General features: G+C 47.2%; 1 long non-coding RNA gene across 1 annotated transcript; it reads right to left on the bottom strand.

Annotated features, from left to right (window-relative positions):
- Positions 1–493: 493 nt before the first annotated feature.
- On the bottom strand, positions 494–6774 carry LOC311438991. Its single transcript, XR_014694489.1, has 2 exons — positions 6577–6774; positions 494–1447 (listed from the first exon to the last, which is right to left on the bottom strand). It is a non-coding gene; the product is annotated as an uncharacterized lncRNA (long non-coding RNA).
- Between the last annotated feature and the right edge of the window lie 7191 nt (positions 6775–13965).

The raw sequence follows: 13965 nt of genomic DNA, 5'->3' as shown, positions 1-13965 counted from the left end.
ATAGCAGGAAATAGTGCAAATGGATAGTTCAGAAAGCCATCAGGCTCTTCCTCTTGCCATAAGGCAGGATCTGCTGTATCTTAGTTACTTGATGACTTAAGCACTTCTGGCATGGATATGGACACGGGCATGCACTAAGCAAGCCATGCTGAAAAGCACCTTCGTGTAAAGAAACCCTGCTCCGTGCAGAGAAGGGGACAGCAGCAGTATAGATGTGCATAAGCATGAATGCCAGTAGAAGAAAAGAAAACTTTGCATTTAAGGATCTTACTGAGAAATTGGTGTATGTATCCTATCATCACCTTTGCTACATTTGAAGGTTAAATTTTGTGCACGAGACGGGTCTGCCTGCTCCTCCCCTCACCCCAGGCGTCTCGGTTGTTAAAGCCACCTGAGCGCTCGGGCTCTTTCCATCTAACTCACACTCTTCGTATGTGTTCCCAGTTACGAATCATGTTTTCACTTCTGAAATACAATCATGCCTACCAAATGATAATCAACTCACCACAAAAACTTTATTTGTGAATGGTTTGTTCATTAAGATACTGAGTTCCATAAGATATTAGTTGTAATTAAGAATGTCTGATAAATCTGTGTCTGTGCATCGCCTCTGAGGCCTGCTAGCTTTTGCATCTGCTGATTAACCTTAACTGAATTTGACAGAGCAGTACATATCTTGAAGACCTTAGGTACACAAGTGGAGGTCAGACAGCCCCAGCTCAGCGCCCCGCTGAAAGAAAAGGTGAATGCTCACCCACACTACTAGGCATCAGAGAATCCACGCTGGTGGGCGGGTAGGAAGGGCTCGGCTGCAGGACCTGCTGCAGCAGGCTGTTACCTCATTCAGTGGGATATTGGACATCTGGGAGCACGGGGGCTGGGAGAACCACGTGGCGGAGCTACTTGTTTTGCTTTGCTTTCTGCTTTCCCTGGCCAGGCGCTGAGCGTGTTTTGGCAGGGGCGCCGGACTGGGTTCCAGGCAGTGACTAACGGGGCAGGAATCCACGCGGGGGACGTGCTGAAGGATGAGCTGACCTGGCCGTGCTCCCCGCGGGATGGGGCAGGGGCTCCCCCAGCTCGGGGGCTGCAGCCCCGCGAGAGCAGGCGGGCACGGGGCGCTGGTGGCTGATGTGATAATTGTCCTGCAGTCTGTGGCTCATAATGCGGCCCTTCCCAAACACATCCGTGCTTCTGTTTACCAAACAGTTGTTACTGCTGGGAGGAAATGCTTCTCTCCTTTAGTTATTAAAGCGCGGGCTGTGTTTACAGGCTGTATTTACAGGCAGCGCTGCAGAGAGGCTCCAGGCACCACAGCCTGCAGAGAGCACGAAGCCCTCGAGCGCCTATCGGGATGGTGCAGCGTCTGCTCTCTGTCCGCGCAGCATCGCTGCCTCCAGAAACTGGAACCCACGAAGTTTTCCATAGCGAGCAGTGGAACAAGTTAGCCCTGGAATGAGGAGCAGAGCGGATCATTCGTGCGTCAGCAAATGTTTGTGCTACAGAAACAAGCATCTGCCCTCTGCATCGCTGAGAGCCTGTTCCTAGACAAAATTCACAGCCCTTCATTAAATAACGTATAATAAAGTGTAAGTAGTGTTACTGTAATGAAGTAGCAGGTATGTGCAGTACTTAAACCCAGAGGTGTCCTATGGTAAGCTGGCAAATCACAGAGAAGTGTCAAAACTTGAGCTAAGTCTCTGGCTCTCCTGTGTGTGCCAAAAAGGAGTTTCACCCTTCTCTGTGGATTTTGCTAGTGGTCCAGCCTGCAATTTACCACACTGTAATGTCTGCGGTGAGTGGGGTCCTGCTCAGGGGTATCTTATATCTCTTAATATGGAAATTCAGGAAGAAAAAAATAGGAAACATTAAACTTGGAGTATGCTTGTGATTTATCTGGAATGCTGGGGTGCTGGTGATTTTCCTGAAATCCCAGCAGAAAACAGTTAGTTCTACAGCCAGACAAGAATAGAAGCTTTGGCTCTGAAAGGAAAGTTTATGGTCTTGTTCTGCAGTAAAGCTGCCAAGCTGTAGACGTAGAAAACTAGCAAATATTGGAAAATTATGTGTTGGAGGCTTAAACATCTGAAGATTAAGAAACTAAACTTTACATTTCCATTTTTAAAGATTTCTCGATTTTTAATCTGACCCCATTATTCTGGGGACGGGATGATTTTTGATGTATGATGCCGGCGAAGCTCTATTTTTAGATGTCTGTTTGCACAAACTATAACAGTGAACAGCTTTCCCGAAAACGGAGCTGGTTATGTAATAAAAGATTAGAACAGCCATTTAGTTTTATTTTTTTTGGGTATAAATAGTGACCTACTTTCACAGTGGCTTTCCTGGGCCACGTACGGGTGTGTGTGCTGCTGTGCAGCCGGGATGCCAGCAAGGGCGGCCAGGGCTCCCGCACGCCCCAGCGCCTGCGCCGGGATTGGGAATGGAAATAGCAGCGGGTCTCCGTCATTTGCATAGAGGTCATGTTTTGCTAATATGTGTCTTGTAGAAGCAGACAGCATGTAAAAGAGGATGGTTAAAACCTGACCCAGAGATGTTTTTAAATTTCAAATTATGCATAAAGTATGCATTAAATTAATTAGGGAATTCATTAAGAAGAGAAGAGTAAAGAAACTAGTTAGCAGTGTGCAACATTTAGTAATGTAAGCCGTTTTCTATAATTGTTATATATAATTTGTCTCATAACATTATCCTTTGATAAATTATTGCAGCATAATATGATATATGTAGCTTATTAACAGTTTCATTAATTACTATTAGAGCAAAGACACTCTGAAATCTGGCACACACAGGAACAAATGTTGAAGCAGATGGTTGAAATTAGTGAAACGCAATCGGTTGCTGAACCCTTTTACCTAATTACGTTATTACATCAAAATAGTTAAAGGAAATTTGTCAAGTTGTCGGCGAAGCGCTGGGGATGCTCGGAGGTGCCGTGGCGGGGCGGGACCCCCGGGCAGGTTGGTGCTCGGCGGCTTTGGGCACTGCTGGGCTGGGGAGGCGAGGAGATGTGAGCAGCAGGGATGGGAACGGCTGGTGCTTAGCTCTAATGATGGAGAAACGGTGCTCGACCTGTGGCAGGCACCAAAGGCAGAGGCAATTTGCTCCCCTGACATCTTTCTCCAAAGAAAACCAGACAGATAGCACTGTGCAGGCACCAGCTGCTTCGACAGTGGCAGGGCCCTAGCAGGGAGATTTGCTGATTCCGATTCTAAGGAAGGACTTCAGCTTCCTCATCTGGCCTTCCTACAGCAAGGAGAGCTTGTGTTTGGAGGCCAGCAGAAACACTGCACCGAAGTGGAAGCATCATTGCCGTGCTTGGTGGTACACGTGCTTTCCTTCCCAGTGCAGGGCGGTTTTCAGGGCATTCTGCCTTGTGTGTCCAGCTTTGCAAGAAAATTCCAGAAACAAACAAACAAACAAACAAAAAACAAACATTTAGAGTAACTTCAAAATATATTAATTTAACTATTACTTTTAGGTGTTTTTCTGAAGTGTTTCATGAAGCAGAATACAAGAGAAATTATTTTCAGGATTATTAAAGGAGGAAATCTAGAAAAGAAGCAATGTTGCAACAACATTGGCATAAGCATGTTATTTTCATTAGGACTGGTTTTCCTTTTTTCTCTAAATCAAATTTTAGCAACATGCAGCAGTTCCTGGAGGATGGGGCAGGTGGGTGCTCTCTGATGAGAAGCTTCCAGCCAAGACTTTCTGACAAGCCCTGCTGCCAGGGCCATGCCACCTCTTACCTCCACCCATCAGTGCTGCAAAGGCCCTGTCCTCAGCTTTTCACCGCGATGAAGGCTTTCCTCATCTGACATCCCCGCTCCCACCTCTCCATCTCACCCACCACAACACTTCCCTGTGCTGTGCGCTCTCCCCAGCAGCTGCCAGAAGCCCCCTGCCCTCTTGGCACATCTTTTTCTCCCTCTTTCCTTCCAAATATTAAAATCTGCATGGTCTACCCCAAAACATTGCTGCGATGCAGCGTGGCTGCAGGCAGCCTAAGGCCAGGGCACACAGCGCATTGCCCAGCCATTTCTTCACGGTGCTGCTCGCTCTGTATTTCAAGGATGACAGCCCCACCATGAATACATTAGCAGGCGAGCTCAACCTTTTATTCTGATCCTAATTAATGCATGAAGGGATCCAGATTTTTGTAAATATATACTTCTGTATGTGCTCAGCTCACAAGGTAGGGTGTTCAAAGCCTGTTCAAAATAATTATTTAATATTTGAGGTACTTGACTGCTCTCCTAAGTTATACATTATTTTCTCTGCCTCCTGCCTGAAGGGCTAAAACCATTAATAAAGGTATCACAAGTGCTGGCTAATATATGATGAATTATAGGTGTGCAATCATGTATACCTTTGTTTGCATGTGGAAGTGGACATTAGCACCAAAGGCAATGCTCCTCTAATATTTGCATGAACAGGACCGGGCACACACATGTTGGTGAATAGCAAATACTGAGGGACCGGCACATGGCTGACCTATGCAGCCACCGGGAATTGAGACAAATGTCTTCAAACACGGTTTAGGAGACGTTTGTCTGGCTGCAGTCACACTCCTGCCTCGTCTAGCCGCTCCTGTATTTCATTCCATGGGCAGCGACCTGAACTAAATGGAGGCGCAGCCCCTCCGCGGGTCTCCTGCCTGCCCCACGTCCCGGTCAGCCGCAGGGCCAAGTTTCGCTTTGGGAGGCTCTGCTTCCACCGACTGATCTTTCTCCTGTCCTCTGAGTGATGTTGGGTACAATTTGCAAAATCGTTTAAGTAACTTAGGAAGTAAAGTCTTCTGGAAGTTTCTGCAGGTGGGAGAGAAAGGCCCAGCTGTTCCCTAAATATGTGTAGCAGCACGTCACTCCAAGTTAGTAAAATAAGCCGGTAGAGTTGCTTATCTTTATCAACATAAAATCAAAGATAAGAGTCTCCCTTCTGAGCCTTAGCTTTACTCTTTCATCTATATTTGAGATATAAGGTTTTACTGTTTTTTTTTTTTTTTTGGCTAAAACTACCGAATGAATACATTAAAACAAATCGCTCCATAAATTTCTGTACATTGAGTTTTAGGAAAAAGGGGGCATTTCCTTCAGTACAAGGGTGTGTGGTCATAATGCCTATGTTATAGCATGGCATCAGCAGCTCTTCATTTGTATTTGTACCAGGTAGGCTGGCTGTGTCTGCTCTTTGCAAAGCATCTCTTCTCTAGTGCAAGGTGAATATTTGTCATTTTGCATTTTTTAAAACCACAAATATTTTGGGAAATTATTAAAATGTTTTTGGCATTGATCTTGACATTGGCAGCAATTAAAACTAGAATGTGCTGGGGAGTTCAAAAGGGTTAGTTAACCAAAACAAAGTGACTATTTTTGGATGATTTTTCCTCAGCCTTTCCCTCTACCTGGTGGTAGGAAACCTTTGAACCCCCTCTGTGATACAGTGAATCCCTGTGCGATCCGCTGGAGCTGCGGGCAGGGCAGGCAGGGCAGACAGGGTGGGCTGGTACAGCAGAACACTGTGGTGCTCTGCCAGAACTTGCTCCAGCCCCACCACAGCACTGCTGCAGCGTCTCCTTTGAGCTAAGGCTCATCTGTCCTGGAAGACACTAGGCAGTGCGTGCTATGTGTCCTCAATTGCTCATGCAATATGTTAATACTTTAAAAATATTCTAAACGTTAAAAGAGCTGATAGCAGGAAATGCCTATTCCTTCTGTAATATTTTAACAAGGGTGGCTACAGGAATGGATCGATCTAAAAATCCTGCCATGAAATCCGGGGTAACCAGGCGGTCATTGTACTTGACAGTCCTGTCCTGAGAATGAGTGACGATGTTTTGGTAGTTTGATGGCCATGAAACGATATGTCATGTAAAGACAGTCGGCATGATCGCCATCAGGCAGTCTGTCATTGTCTTGCTGAGAGATTCGCATGCATGATGCATAAGAAAGTAAAAATAATCAGTAATCTATTGCTAGCTGGGGAAAGTAATCAGTAATATGTAATGTACTGTTTAGACTTGCCAATCAAAATGGTTTCCTAAGCAATTTCAAAAGCCCATAGGTTATTTGAAAATGCACTCCTGATCTTGTTTCTGCCACATCCAAAATAAAATCTCGCATCCCCAGTGTACATGGGTGCCTGTAGCAAGGAGCTGGGACACCAGGCCACCTCTGCTGACCCTGCATAGAGAGGAAGAAGCAAATAACAGGGGCCTGATATTTTAAAGTTGTTTTAGTGCAGCAAGGATAGTAAACTGAGAAACTGGTCCTCCCCGCTGAGGGTGGTCAGAGCGAGATCTTCCATAGCTGCACATGCAGGGAAACTGATGCAAAACCACTGCAATGAGTTTTTTTGGCAGTCAGCAAGGCCGATGACTGGACAGGCAGCTGTGCCCATCGGTGCTGGTGTGAGACCTGTTTGCACCAGCCTGAGAGATCAGCACCAGCCCTGGGACTTCCTGGGAGAACATCTTTGGTGGACTATCAACAGAGCCCGGATTTAAGGGCTTACGCTGAAAATACAGTTCATCATAGAGTAACACGATGCATTTACCTCGTTTCCATTGCAGGATCAGGAGCCTAGAGGAATCAGCAGGAATTCCCAGCACATCTGGTGCTGCCATGGGCCAGGGAGGTACGCTCACGCTCACTTTTTAGCAAGGACCATGGGCAGTGTTCTCAGAAACCAGCTGCCGGAAGAACAAACGCGATTGTCCAACTGTGCCTCGTCCAGAAATGTATTTCTCCTCTAGCCACAGGGTGGTGCTTTTGCCCTCTTTATAGCCTGGCAGTACAGCAAAAATAGCTCGGAAACTGTTGACGAAAGTCTTTAATTTTAGAAGAATCATTAGGGATCAAAGCAGTTGTCCTTAGGCAGTGCGGTACCGTGCCGAGGCGCTTGGCCGGGCTGTGCGGGCAGGCCGGGGTCGGTGGGGCTCGCAGGCCGCACTCTGCCTGGCGCGGGGTGTGGGGCTCCGGGGTGCTGGGCTCGGTGTGTAAACAGCAAGTAAAGCAGCTCCGAATCCTCACAGCCCTTTCCACGTGGGAAAGTCTGTTGGGATTTCCTAGTGACTCAGCCCAGGTGAGCCGTGCTCTACAAATGCATAAATGAAATACATTTTCCATTTGTTTTATTGGATGTCCCAGGATGTTTTGTAACATGGCTCTGATTGCCTATTTACTTTCTGCAGGACACTACAGTACCTACAGAAGTGCTGTCATTTCCTATTCAGCTCCACAGGAGTTGTTTCAGGCACCGAGGCACAAGCCCAGCCATCCCGTGCCTTGCCCGGTGCTGCGCCGCGCTGTGCTGGAGCAAGAGCCGCTTGTGGCTGTGCTCAGACTCATGCAGCACGAGGGTGCGAGGACTCCCGGAGAGCCTGGCTACTCCACGGCCACAGGGACAAGTCCTGTGGGAGCAGACCCTCCACAGTGTGCCCCTTCCCTGCCGTGACCCCCAGCCCCGAGCCAGCCCCACACCAGGTCAGCAAGGGCTGTGCTACAGCAAAAACCGAGTTCCCAGGTCATGGTGTGGCATGCTTCCATAAGTTGGCTTGCTCTGTCCAAAAATATTAAATAGAATGGAAATGACACTACTTTCCTCTTCTCATGTGTCCCAAGTTTAGCTAGCTTTATTTTTTTTTCTAAGAGTTTAGTAAAAAATTGTTTTAATTTTACAACACCTCCAGCTCCATCAAGAGACAGACTGGAGGGCTCTCCTGGATGAGTACTACTACCACTTTTCAGTGGGTTAAAATGAATCAGACTTTTTGCAAAAGTTACTTTCAAGAGAGATCTGAGAGCTAAAACTATGTGCTTCTCTGTGTGTGGAGCCATAATAGCTTATTCCAATGCACAGACAAATGTCTTTGACTGACCCTCCACATGTCACCGGCTAATATGCTACCTGCACCTAATGCCCTGACCTGTTAATCACCCCATTATTTTGCTGGATTGCACATATTGTAGATGAAACTGGTGGCTTTGGAAATTATAATCAATCATCTGTCCAGCATGCTATTTGTTCAAATCTTCCTGATGTTCATGTGTGAAGAATTATTCCTGTCCTACAGAGGTCTGTCAGTGTGGAAGGAGCTGATGACCCCAGGGACAGATTTTCAAGAATGCTTTAAAGGATCTTGGAACACAAGACCTGTTGCAAGGCATATTCACTACAGCATGGAAATGAGCTTGAAAATCCTGGTTGAGGCCTGTCCCAAGGACTAGCAAATCACCCAGCTGTGACTGAGGAACGGTTGTCCTTAGCAGGAAAGTACACAGACACCACTGATGGAGTTTGGTGAGTCAGAAGAGGCTGTGCCTCAGAGCTGGGCAGCCCTTGGACAGCCCCATCCTACGCAGACAGGTTTCTTGAAGGCTGAAGATGCGTGAGGTGGGAGATACGTGAGGTGGGAGATGTCCAGCTCCTGGCAGCACGGCTGCTCATGTCACACGTGCCCTCGCTACGAGGTGTGCTGCCGCATTCAGACACCCCCATCCAGTCCCCAGGCTTCATGAAAGCTCAGAAACTCCTGTCTGTTGATAAGCAGCCAAGTGCAGTGGCCACCTTGGGTGAAGTTGAGTGTTTTAGTTGGCTGGGATCGGAGCTTTTTCTGAGTATTCTTGTGTTTTAGCCCAGTTTTTAAACTAAAAGGAAAGGAGAGTCAGGCTAAGAACATATGGCTTAATGATATATTTGGAGATGGTCATTTGTTCTATTTTCCACCTGAATAAATTTAAAGGCACAGCTGAAATTAAAATGTCAAATCTCCATTTGAAATGTAATCTACTGTCATATGGATGCTATCGAATCTGTTAATAATTAGAACCTGGCACCTCAGTTTAAGTGCAGCCACTAATTCAAAGTCATGGTATTTAACTTACTTCACAGCAATGCTGGAAATAAGGACACTGAATTGTTGACACCAGATCTTTTATATATATATTTAAACAGATTTGTTTACCTTTTTCTTAATTAAAGCAAAAAAGATATAAGCACCTTGCTGCCTTCTATGCTTTGGGATTTTTTTTTTTCCTTTAAACGTAGTGTTACTTCCATAATAAAACTGCATATATTATAATGGATTTGGAAGAAATGAAAAGAAACTAAAGCACTTAACAGCAATTTTCCCTTTTGCTTTTTCTCTAGGTCCCTGACTTTAATGTGATTGTTCTCATACAGAAGCCTCTGGATGCTATGAGAAGAGCTGGCTCTAGGCGAAGGCCAGCATGCAGGCTAGAGGAGCCTCGCATCGCATCAGGTGTGTGTGATTTTCTCAGGTTTTCTGGGAGAACCATGAGAATATTTCTGGAAAATATCTCCACAAGCAAAGCATTCAGCAACAGACAGCACAAACACAAACTATTTGTGAACTACTTCAACCACACAGGTGGGAGACAAGCAGAAAATGATTCCACATTATTCTGCAAAAGTCCATCAAAATCATAATGAGCATAATTCACAATAAATTTGAGCCCTGTTCAGAACCTTGGACGAGGTAATTGTATGATCCCTCAGTTTTTTTTTTAAAGCCCACTGTGAATTGGGTACTTTAAATAAAACCATAAGCAATGTAAAGTCATTATCTTAAAAATGCAGCTGTGCTGCTGTGAGGCTTCTCTGCACAAGCATTTCAGGTTAGCTGGGATGGGTGAAGGCATCTCCAGTAGGTTTGCAAACTCACCGTCATGCTGGAGGTAGCCTCAGATGAGGAAAGAGAAAATGTAAAGCTGCAAGTACAAAACATGAAAAAAACTAAAGCGCTTAATTTCTCCCAGAGCATCAGAAGGCATGTGGGAGGAGAGAGTGGGAGTGTGTGGACTGAGTCACTGAACATAATTTTATGTGTTTGGGTATTTTTTTAATTATCCACACTGGCAATTTTCAGGAAATCTCCCACCTTTGTACTACTCCTAACGCTTCCCTGTCAGTGCCCATAACGATGCTCGCGTCAATGGGAGGTATGGGTTAGCTCTGCTGTTTTTACTAGCATACTTTTACAGAAAATACTCAGCAGCCCACCTCCTCTCCTGGCCCGATACACGGGTTGATCACAACCATGATGGCAAGGCTGGGGAAGAGATTTACCCTTCAGTAATCTGTGCCTGTGCTTTCCCAGAAATGTACTTACAAGGTGAAATTATGGAACGAATATCCAATTTATTAATCTACCCGTCTGCATTTACAGGTGGTCTAATGCTGCAACCATGCATGTAGGACGTGAAATGAAGACTCCAGTCTCCATGCAACAGCAGCACAGATAACGGTTCTGTTCTGTGCCTGGAAGAAAGCACTGCATGATTGTGTCATCCCAGCTCCAGGTGGGAAAACCCTAGGAAACTCTCCAGTTACAGGTGTTACGGAATTACTGAGAGAACCTTTTAGCAAAGCTGCCTCCCAGGCAGTGGAAGTATTTCTTTATCCAATGTGCTAAAAATTATTACAGCCAACACTTCCCATTGCTTTCCCTAACACACAGCTTTGTCTTGTCTTGCAAGGACCAGATCTCAGGCTGGGATATCCTTGACCGATCCCACAAAGATTTCTAGGGGCTGGAGGGGAGCTAAAGGAAAGCTAGGGAGGGACTCTTTGTCAGGGGGTGTAAGGATAGGACAAGGGGGAATGGTTTTAAACTGAAAAAGGGTAGATTTAGATTTGATACTAGGAATAAATTCTTTACTCTGAGGGTGGTGAGGCACTGGCACAGGCTGCCCAGAGAAGCTGTGGATGCCCCATCCCTGGAGGTGTTTAAGGTTGGATGGGGCTTTGGGCAGCCTGGTAGGGGTGGGAGGTGTCCCTGCCCTTAGAGCCACCCCGCAACTGCTGCTGGGAGGGGCGGCCGATTTCTGCAGTGCCATCTCACGCTGCCCCTTCTAGGCTTCTGTCTAGAATCTGGTGAGGTGCAGTTTTCCTTCGCCTAGTTTTCCTGTTAACCATTTCCCTGAGGGGAGATAACCAGTGGGAGCAGCAGAGGAAAGGAGCAGGTGAATCAGCAGCTTCAACAGAGTCAGCACAGAAGAGCTTCTGACTTCAGAGGGCCAATCTGCGGAGGATAAATGATATTTTTATTTAAAACCATCATTTTAAAAGCTAGAAAATTAGTTCTTTTGGGTTGCAAAGACAAATTCTTTACATTTAGGAAATATCAGGGTTACTTGCTTCTCAGTGAGGGACCACCAAGGCATATGTAATTAATTTCAGGGCTGGGGAAGAGGAAAAATCTAGATCCTAGTTAGGAGCTGGAAGGCTGGGTAAAGGCTGGAAGGCAGTTGGCACACATAAGCAGTGTGGAGGACTATTAGCTCCAAATCCATCTCCTTCAGGGCATTTAGGAGGTCTGGCAGCAAGGTCTGACTTGGTGAGGCACAGAACGCATCCAAAATGCAGGTGAAAAATCAGTTTCATAGTATGATCTTTAAAAAAAGTGCTTGATTTCTGAGCTAAGCTCATGGACTTGGGGGTGGCGATGTGACCTGAACGTTTGGTGCCCAGGCTGTGTTTATCGCGTGTTTCCCCAGAGGTCCCAGCTGATCGGTAGTGCTGCCACGCAGCACCCAGTGAAACCTCAGGTTTGTATGGCAGCTCTAGCTGAGGGACTGTGGTTTTGCTGCCGGGTTCTTGGGCTGAGCTCAGCTCTAACCACATTTGCTTATCTTCCCTTTGCTGCATTGCCCTGGTGCCCGTGGGAAGGCGCGTGGCCACCGGCTGAGCACAGCCTGCAGCCAGGACGGGGACCGGCCCCAGGGCAGGGGGCTGGCTGCCCGTCGGAGCCGCTGCCAGCAGCGCCCAGCGTGAGGCCAGCACAGCATATGGTGAGTAGGTACGGCAGCATCTGAGCGGGGTGGTGGGCAGCGAAGCGGGACCGTATATGATCATCCCATGAGCTCGGAGAGGAAGGATTCCAGGCCCAGAATATCAGTGCAATGCTGTCCTGAGCTTGTGCACATATGGCAAGAAGATACACAATTATGAGTCATTTAGAAATGTAATAAAAATAGGTTCTGCTACTGTGTAAAGAAAATAACAGGTACTAATTAATCCGGGTGCTCTTTATGGTGTGCGGAGCGGCAGCGGGAGCAGTGCCTGCAGCACGCGGGCCGGCAGCCACGTGTCGAGGGGACTGGCAGCAAGGCTGGGAAACCCTGCCTGGTCGGGGCTGGGTGAGGCCTCGGATATTTTCTGATGCTATTTGTAATGCATATGCAATTGAGCAGGCACTCTTTTTTATTTCTATTCCAAAGGAATTAAATTAATTTTAGAAATGACACTATAACTATTTTCCTGCCTCAGGGACCATTTGTTTTAAAATCATTAAAGATTTTTATATGACACTGCACTGACATTTGGTGTGAATAAATTAAGGGAATTAGTATAAAACCGCGTTCTTTCTTCATAGATTTCCCAGCGCATATTTGCATGCATGTGCTTTCTGCAAGGCCATCCTGTGCAAAGGCAATGGTCTGCATGTGTCCATGTAGGAACAAGAGCACAGCATCAGGGCAACCCCACAGACGCAAGTGCAGTGCGGGATTGTCCGTGCTTAGCTGTCTTCTGGAGCTTTGCCCTTTGAGGCAGCCAAACCCACCAGTGCTCTGTTGTACTGTGGGGATACAGAAGAGTAAAGTGGAGGGAAGGTCCAAAACTGAGACCATTTCACTAAACGCTATCCCCTACCTCCAGCTCAGCCAGCCCTGACCTGGTTCTGAAGCCAAAGCATCTCCATGTGGGTTTTGTTCACCACCACACAGCCGTGGTGCCAGCTGTGAAGGAGGCATTGTCCTGCACACAGCCAGCCCTCAGGAGAGTGCTGCGCGGTCAAGTGCTGGGGTGGGCTGGCGTGGCACAGGGCTAAGCACCCAAAGTATTTACAGCAGGAATGAAGTAGTATTGGTGCCTTGTAGAGGGGGAAGTGAGACACGTGGGGATTTAGGTCAAGAGCACCTGCCAGCCTGGACTTTAGACACGGAAATCACCTTGGAGGTCTTGGAAATGTGATGTGGTCTGTCAGCAGCCGTCAGGGTTTGCCCGGGCAGAACCTGAAGAAGAAACCAGGCCTGGGGAGACCTCCAACATGCCCCACACCTGGGTGGCTGCGTGGGCACCAAGCCTGGAGCCAGGCACTGGGGCAGCAGCTGTGGGCCCTGACCCTTGATCTGCCAGCTAGAAAGGCAGGACTGGCCCTGCCACGTGTCCCCTGGGAATTACACCTTGTAATTTCTCCCCAGTGCATTCCTGGCTGCTTGTAGGTCTGGTCTGTCAGGGTGGAAGACCCCAGGGGGGCCATCAGCTGCTGGAGGAAGGTACACCTCATACACACCTCACACATGCCAGAGAGAAAATCACCCGTAGACAAACACCGTATCATTAGAGCTTGCAAGGAACAGTGTGATGCTATGATCTGAACGCAACCTGAATTCAAACTTCAAATAAAAACTAGTAAAAACTTTGATTTTTTTTTTTTTTACTCTTCTGAAGGAATGCTCAGAGCTCATCACGTTTAACTCCTGGGATGAGCACTTCTAGATACAGCCCATGGGGCTGCTTCTGTGCCTGTAACTGCGTCTAACTCCAGCTCTGCCTGGGTTTTCTGAAAGGGCTTACTGCTTTATTTCCTACAACCCCATAATTTTAGACAGCAGTGTAATTGCCACCTGCACATTATTGAAACCAGTAGGGGAAATTAAAGGCATCAGAAAGTATGTTAAAAGACGACACACTTTTTTGTGTTTTAACCCTACCACGCGATATTTAAGCAAATTACACGATTCCATTACTGCTTCTCTCTGTGGCCGGCTGCGGTTGGAAGGCTGCCAGGCGGCAGCACTGCACAAGCCTCCTGCTCACTGCTGTGCTGACCGCAGCCAGGGGCCTGGGGCAAGGGCCAGGAGCTGCCACTGCCACTGCCACCACTGCTGCACAGAGCCAGGAGGAGAGGGTGGGCTG

The sequence above is a fragment of the Aythya ferina genome, assembly GCF_964211825.1.
Source record: "Aythya ferina genome assembly, chromosome: 6".
Lineage (NCBI taxonomy): Eukaryota > Metazoa > Chordata > Aves > Anseriformes > Anatidae > Aythya > Aythya ferina.
This window is presented reverse-complemented; position numbering and strand designations above follow the sequence as displayed.